Source organism: Epinephelus fuscoguttatus, linkage group LG8 (genome assembly GCF_011397635.1).
Source record: "Epinephelus fuscoguttatus linkage group LG8, E.fuscoguttatus.final_Chr_v1".
Classification (NCBI taxonomy): domain Eukaryota; kingdom Metazoa; phylum Chordata; class Actinopteri; order Perciformes; family Serranidae; genus Epinephelus; species Epinephelus fuscoguttatus.
In genome coordinates, this window is record NC_064759.1 from 28,363,365 (window position 1) to 28,370,782 (window position 7,418).

The following is a 7,418-nucleotide window of genomic DNA, read 5'->3' on the forward strand; positions in this document are numbered from 1 at the left end:
AGATCATCAATTATTGTGTAAGTGCTGTGCTTTATCTTCATGCATTAATTATTACAACCTTAGTCAACATTTTTTTTGTGGAATTGTTTTTATTCTTCTCTAGGCTTGAAAAAATATATAAAGTTGACTTTTTTGCATTTTTCAAGGTTTTTCACTTGTCCACTTGGCAGTGTATGGCATGACGCACTTAGGTCCACTGTAGTGACTTAAATGCAACTGTACCATCAAAACCCATGCATATACAAGAAAATGGCTCCTAAATAGCTGTCCACTGTAGTGACCAATATACGTGAAAGGGTTGAAAAGCTTTAATAATGCTTTAGTTGCCATGACTGTATATTTTACGCCTTGGCAACATGTTAAATATTTGTATTATAATAATATAATAATAATAATAATAATAATAATAATAATTATAATAATAATATTTCAAGATTATGTTACTTAAAAAACGTAATCCAATCGCCATTCCATTTCTTCAAAAATGTATTTGCTTTATTCATGCATTCATTTTTGGTAACCACTTATCCACAAGGTTGCGGGGAAACTGGAGTCTATCCCAGCTGACATTGGGCAAGAGGTGGGGTCCTGTACAGGTCGCAAGGCTATCACAGGCTAAAGAAGTATTATAATTTCTTGGAGACAGGGCTGCACAGAGCACTATGGTGTCAATGTACAATTTGTGTCAGTAAATGAAAGAAGTGCCAGTTGTGTAATATCGACTCGCTAATGCCATCGCAACAAGATTCACATTGCTAATAATTCAAAAAAGCTGCACAGGTGCAGTGACAAGTGCACTGTAAATGAAACATCAGGTTCATAATAAGCTGCTTCAATGACTTCCTAATTTGTGAATGTTTAAAATTTGAGTTAAAGTCTAAGTTTCTGTCCCTTGCGGAGGTCTTTCACTTTTTGGAGAGTCTGGGACAACAGCAGTCAGACACAATGAGGAACAAAAAATCTGCATCAGTTTTCTCCAATTCAAAGTTATTTTTTAAAGAATATATATTGTACAAAAAAATATCCAATACCTTCCACAGTTAAACACCCACCCTGCACTTTAAGAAACCTTTTACTTCCAGAAAAACCTGAGGGCCTCATTTGTATGTTTTGTTGGGCCTCGCGAACACAATGGAAAATGGAAGCAAAGGTCAGTGTTAAGTCTCCCCTGGCTTTTGTTCTTTAAAACAACAATATTGTATTGATCTGTCCTGAATGATAAACACAAATGTGTTGGTAAAACACAGTCTCTTTTGACCTTTAGCAATTACTTCAACATGGCTTTAGCAGTACTGTAGATGAAAAAACAATGTCCAACTCATTTTCTTTTCCCCTCCTTTTTGTGTGTAACTATACCTACAGTACATCTTTCTCAAGTACAGCTGGCTTACATAACCATAGGTTTTAGTTAAATTTCACAGATGCTGCTTTTTACAATGTAATCACAGCAAACACATCATGATTACAGGCTGCTGTGGCATTGCCATCGCAGACTACATCCGATCCACAGGTAACTCTTAGGGCAGCAAGATTTGACTCAGCATTGCTGCTTCACACATAAAGGCAAACCTTATCACATTTAATGTTGTTGACCTTTGATTACCTGCTGTTACCTGTTTCCTCCAAGCTGCCGGAATGTCCTCAGTGTTAGGAATTCAAGTGCTATTGCTGTAACGTCTCTGAGACTGCAAAATATAGCCACATCGGTCATTTGTACAAGTAGATAATTATGACCCATATTTACTTTATTGTTTGGTTGTGACCTCTAGTGGTCATAGTAACTACGATGGGAGCAAAGCAGGAAGTCAGGTGATGTAGTATAAAGAGCATGATGTATAAAAGGAACTGGAAAGAGCGTTGGAGGTTGAAATCTGTTCATTCCTATAAAAAATGGTCATTGCCACAAGGCAAAAACTTTCAATAGCCATGCACTGTTTCTGCATCATTGGGCCCATAGAGAAAGTGTGCTAGAGAGTTTCACTAGCTGAGCTGGCTACTTCTGGTTTATTGCTTTGCTAACTTGAATGGGGATAAAATGATTGAAAAGAGACGCTCTTCTAGACTGTCCAAATCTTGGGGGACCAAATGAATCAAATTCTGATAGTGAAATGAGCCATATTGCGGGGTTAAGACACTCAAAAAAAATTATCCACTGAGTTACAGACTCTCTTTTACAATGTAAGTCTATGGGAAAAAGTCTTTTCTCAGTGGCATCATGTGATGGACCAGTAAGGTGTAACTCGATATGATGCGATGTGATACGATACAGTACGATAAGATACGATATACTGACTCTGTAGTGAAATTCGCCTTGGACTCAGGAGTTAGCCCAGAAGAAATGAAAAGCATACACCATAAAAAAAACAAAACATAAAAACACATGCTACACATAACGGTATTGCACATCAGCCATACATGTATTGCACATCACACCAGTACACAACAATTCCACTGTTTGGCCACTATAAAAATTGGCTTTACACTCCACGTACTTACTTGGGGCCTGATAAGGAGCAAGAAAGGTCTTTCACCCAGGAGACTGCTGTTTGTGTCCTGTGTAAACCAAAGGTCAACAATGAGTAATTTTAACAACATTATGTAGTATGTCATGTGATGTATGTGTAGTGTGTCATGTGGAATATGTCACATGACAATACATTAGAAACAAACATACTTATTTTAATCCAAATCATGATTTTTCTTAACCTAACAAAGCAGTTTTGCAATTGCAGCTGTTTCACAATGTTAACCACATGTTTAAAACTACCATTATTAGTCATATATGACCTATTCTGTTGTTTAGGTATGACGCGGAGAGGAATGTTATTTTGGGAGAGACTCCTGTGGGTCGTATTAGAGGGTAGAAACAAACAACCCATGTGGTCGTATGGGGTGGAGTGCTTGTTAGTAAAGTCAGATCTATCATGAACTTGGAATATACTGGAATTATAACAGGCTCTAAATAAAAATAAATATATAAATAAATTAAACCCAATTTCAGCCTCATAAGAACCAGACAGAGAACAACTCAGATGCCTCCCTATAGAATCTCAGTTATCTGGTGGTGAGCTTGACTGTCTGACAGAGTTAAAGTGTGTTGTGATGACCCATGATTAGACCCTCTTGGCCTTTCCTCTAACTTTAAGAGGGTGTGAGATTACAATCCTGGACTCTACTAGGGGGACTACAACCACTGGTAGGCACAGTTAGGTAACCAAGTAAGCCAAATAAATCTAACTGACCATTTTTGTGAGTGCTTTTAGAAGTAGAAGCATTTTTTAGACCATTTTAATGTGTTTTTATCCATGAAAGTAGAAGGTTATAATGTGAAAAGGAGTTCTTGATGTGGATACCATTTTTCTATCTATAACACACACTCTAAGTTGAGTCAGAAGGAAGCAGCTGAGATGGTGAAAAGCAATGCCCCTCAGGCTAAAACCTCTTGACCTGTGGAACGACTGCAGGGAGGCGATGATAGAGGCCTGATAGGGGCCAGTCACTGGGGCCTAAAGGCAAATCCTGGACATGTCTTTTTTGGCAGCAGTGCTTTGAACACAGCCACAAATACACACACGTGATCACACACTCAAACACACGCACACACACAGGCCATATGTCCAGGCAGTTGGAGAGAGAATAAGAGGAGACACTTCAGATTTTTGAGAAAGTCATCCTGCAGCTGTAGTGGGGTGTCCTGGTGGTCGTACCGGAGCCACAAAATCCAAATTTGACACATTCACTGACTGGAAAGTGCTCTGCTTTGGTCCTTCTCTGAGATTCACTCCACTGATTTGGTGTATTATTGTGTATTATATCAATATATTCATTTGCCAAGATCAGCTATGCCAAGCGTTCACATCAACTGACATTTAGATGTAATTTAATCCTCAGAAAAAAAAAACATTTTTAAATGATATGATTACACACCTATAGGCTATTTTTTTTATTGTAGCTGTGAATTTATATTTTCTGATAATAATGTGCTTCATTTTAATTGGAATAAAAGGCCATTCCATTGATTCTTGAAAGGGGCATTGAGGCCATAACAACATTGTGCCTTCTGCTTGTATGTGTGTATGTGTGTGTGTGTGTGTGTGTGTGGTCTCCGTACACTGCTCTTTGTGTGAGGTCATGCTTCATATTTCCATTTAAGCTTTGATCACATTACTGCTATTCTCACCATATTAATGTTAGTCAATGAATAGATTAAATATTCAATTAAACCTAATGTGTGTGTGCGGACGGAAAGCGTTTGAGTGTCACTGTGTGAGTGTGTGTGTGTGCTGATGTGTAATGATGTGTAAATATATTTATGGCTCAGGGTCACAGTGGTATTAACCTGACCCCAGACTCTCCCTCTCTGCCTCTCTCTAGGGAAGCTCCATGCTGCTGATTGTTCTGTGTTGTGGGCCCTCTGCTATAAACAGTGTGTTTGACTGGGTGCTCGTGTAACCATAATTACTGCACACATTATATTTCTGGTTTATTTTTATTACCTAAGTTACTGTGTTATTTATCAGTGGATACATCATTATTTATATGTAAGTAGTAACAGATTCAGCATTACTGAGTTACTGGTAAATTATCATTTATAGCACTTTGTAGTTTAGTGTGTTTTTTCATGTGCGGTGTTTAAGTGGAGTCATTGTGTTCCCTTGGTTATGAGCTAATTGGTTCCTACCTGCCCTTCTTTTGTGGGGACAGGTATGAGTGATACACAAGAGAGTGAGTGCCCTGTGTTTAACAGTGAAGGAAGTTGCTGTACCCTTTAGTTGGAATGTATTCGCAGGGGAGACCGGGGTTGGTTGTCACAGTGCTTGTTACAGCCACACTAGAAGGTGCATTATGCTTATATCAAACAGTGGACCTGACATCCTGGTCATTTTGTGGAACACACACAAAACAATGAGGTGAGAAGATATTTTGAATTTTTATGGGTCAGAGATAATTTTTCATGCTGTTGTTTTTGTATTAGAAGCTTGTAGGTCATAAGTCATTAGACTTATTCAAAAGTTGAAGGTAATAGCTTTGATTTGAGTCAACTTTTAGCAAACAAGCTAAAGCCATGTGGTCGCTAGCTTAAAATAATTGTCAAGAGGTCAGCTGGGGATGGTTGTCTCACTGCTCTGAGGGCTGGTTGTCACATGTGTGACAGTTCAGAAAGACAGCATGGCAAAAATGGTATAGTCCATATGTTCTCAGACAAGCCAAGACCTTAAGCTTTCATTTAATGTAGGAATAACTATTGAAAGATGTTTTGATGATGAGCAATTCACACGAGAGTAAAAAGTATGACAACCAACCCCGACCTCTTCACACTGGTTGTTGATGTTCTGGGACATCAAGAGAACACACATGGTTAGGTTTAGGCAATGCAACACGTGGTTAGCTCTAGTCAAGAAAAACACATGGTTAGGTTTAGGCAACAAAAACACATGGTTAGGTTTAGGCAACGCAGCACGTGGTTAGGGTCAGGCATCAAAAACACATGGTAAGGTTTAGGCAACAAAAACACATGGTTGGGCATAGGCAACAAAAACACGGCTAGGTTTAGGCAACAAAAACACGGTTAGGTTTAGGCAGCAAACACACATGGCAAGGTTTAGGCAACAAACACACATGGTTAGGCTTAGGCAACAAAAACACATGGTTGGTATAGGTAACAAAAACACGGTTAGGTTTAGGCAACAAAAACACATGGTTAAGCTTAGGCAACAAAAGCATGTGGTTAGGTTTAGGCAACAAAAGCATGTGGTCAGGTTTAGGCAACAAACACACGTGGTTAGGTTTAGGCAACAGAAACACATGGTTAGGTTTAGGCAAAAAAAACACATGGTTAGGTTTAGGCAAAAAAAAACATGTGGTTGGTATAGGCAACAGAAACACGTGGCTAGGTTTAGGCAACAAAAACACGGTTAGGTTTAGGCAACAAAAACACATGGTTAAGTTTAGGCAACAAAAACATGTGGTTGGTATAGACAACAAAAACACATGGTTAGGCTTAGGCAACAAAAACACGTGGTTGGTATAGGCAACAAAAACACATGGCTAGGCTTAGGCAACAAAAGCACGTGGTCAGGTTTAAGCAACAAAAGCATGTGGTTAGGTTTAGGCAACAAAAACACGTGGCTAGGTTTAGGCAAGAAAAACATGGTTAGGTTCAGGCAACAAAAGCATGTGGTCAGGTTTAAGCAACAAAAGCATGTGGTTAGATTTAGGCAACAAAAACACGTGGCTAGGTTTAGGCAAGAAAAACATGGTTAGGTTTAGGCAACAACAGCAAGTAGTTAGGTTCAGGAAAAAAGAACAGGATTTGGTTTTAGAATATTATGGGAGGCGAACGCCGCTCTCTCAGGTGAAGTCAGTGGTTCTTGGACCCATCCACCACCACTCCTGCACTTCAACAACAAACACACATGGTTGGGTTTAGGCAACAAAATCAAGGTTAGGTTTGGACAACAGAAACATGGTTAGGTTAAGGCAACAAAAACATGGTTAGGTTCAGGCAATAGAAACATGGTCAGGTTTAGGCAACAAAAGCATGTGGGTAGGTGTAGGCAAAAAGAACATGTGGTTAGGTTTAGGCAACAAAAACACAATTAGGTTTAGGTAGGAGGTTAGGTTAAGGAAAAAAGAACATGTTTGGCTTTAGAATCTCACGAGACACAAACACCAATCTCTCAGGAGAAAGTCGGTGTTTGTTGGACCCATCTACCACCCATCCTGCACTCTTTTCAGACTTTTGCCACCTTAGCTTTCGTCCTTGTCCCACCATGTTTCCCCCTAAGGACCGCAAGTCACTGACCAAGCGCTGAATTTCGATGACTCTGGAGTGAGCCCGGGCTTGTAAAAATTAAACAAAGAAGACGAAACAAATGCTGTAGCCCACTTAATACTCACAGCCCGGAAGAACTGTGGAACAAAAAAGGAAGGAAGCATTCCATAACTTTCAAGGATATCATTTGAACCACTGATAAAAAAAAAAGAAATATCTTGAGACAATCATGTTGCACAGGACTGGTTGACTTTCTTCCATAAAGTGAGCTTTTGTATGAATCCCTTGACTCAGCTACCTCACAGGAGGACTACATACTGCTGCTCTCTTACGTGCTGCTTTTACCAAGCGGGGAAGGTATTCAGTTAAATGTCCCATCAGTCAGGCATATGCCAAAGGCCTACATCTTATTCAAGTTTTAAACCTCTAATTGGTAACGTTTAAAAGGCGTTTAAGAGTGCCCTTTCTTCTCCCTTTTCTCATTTCCCATTTAATGTGTTGTGTCAAAGTCTATTACCTCAGTTGGACGTTTCTGTCCCTTAAGTTGAAAAAAAAGGGAAAGGGGGGTTAGAGAGAGAGAGAGAGAGAGAAGGGGGGAGGGAGAGAGAGAGTACGGGTGTGAGTGAGGAGGGGGGGGGGGGGG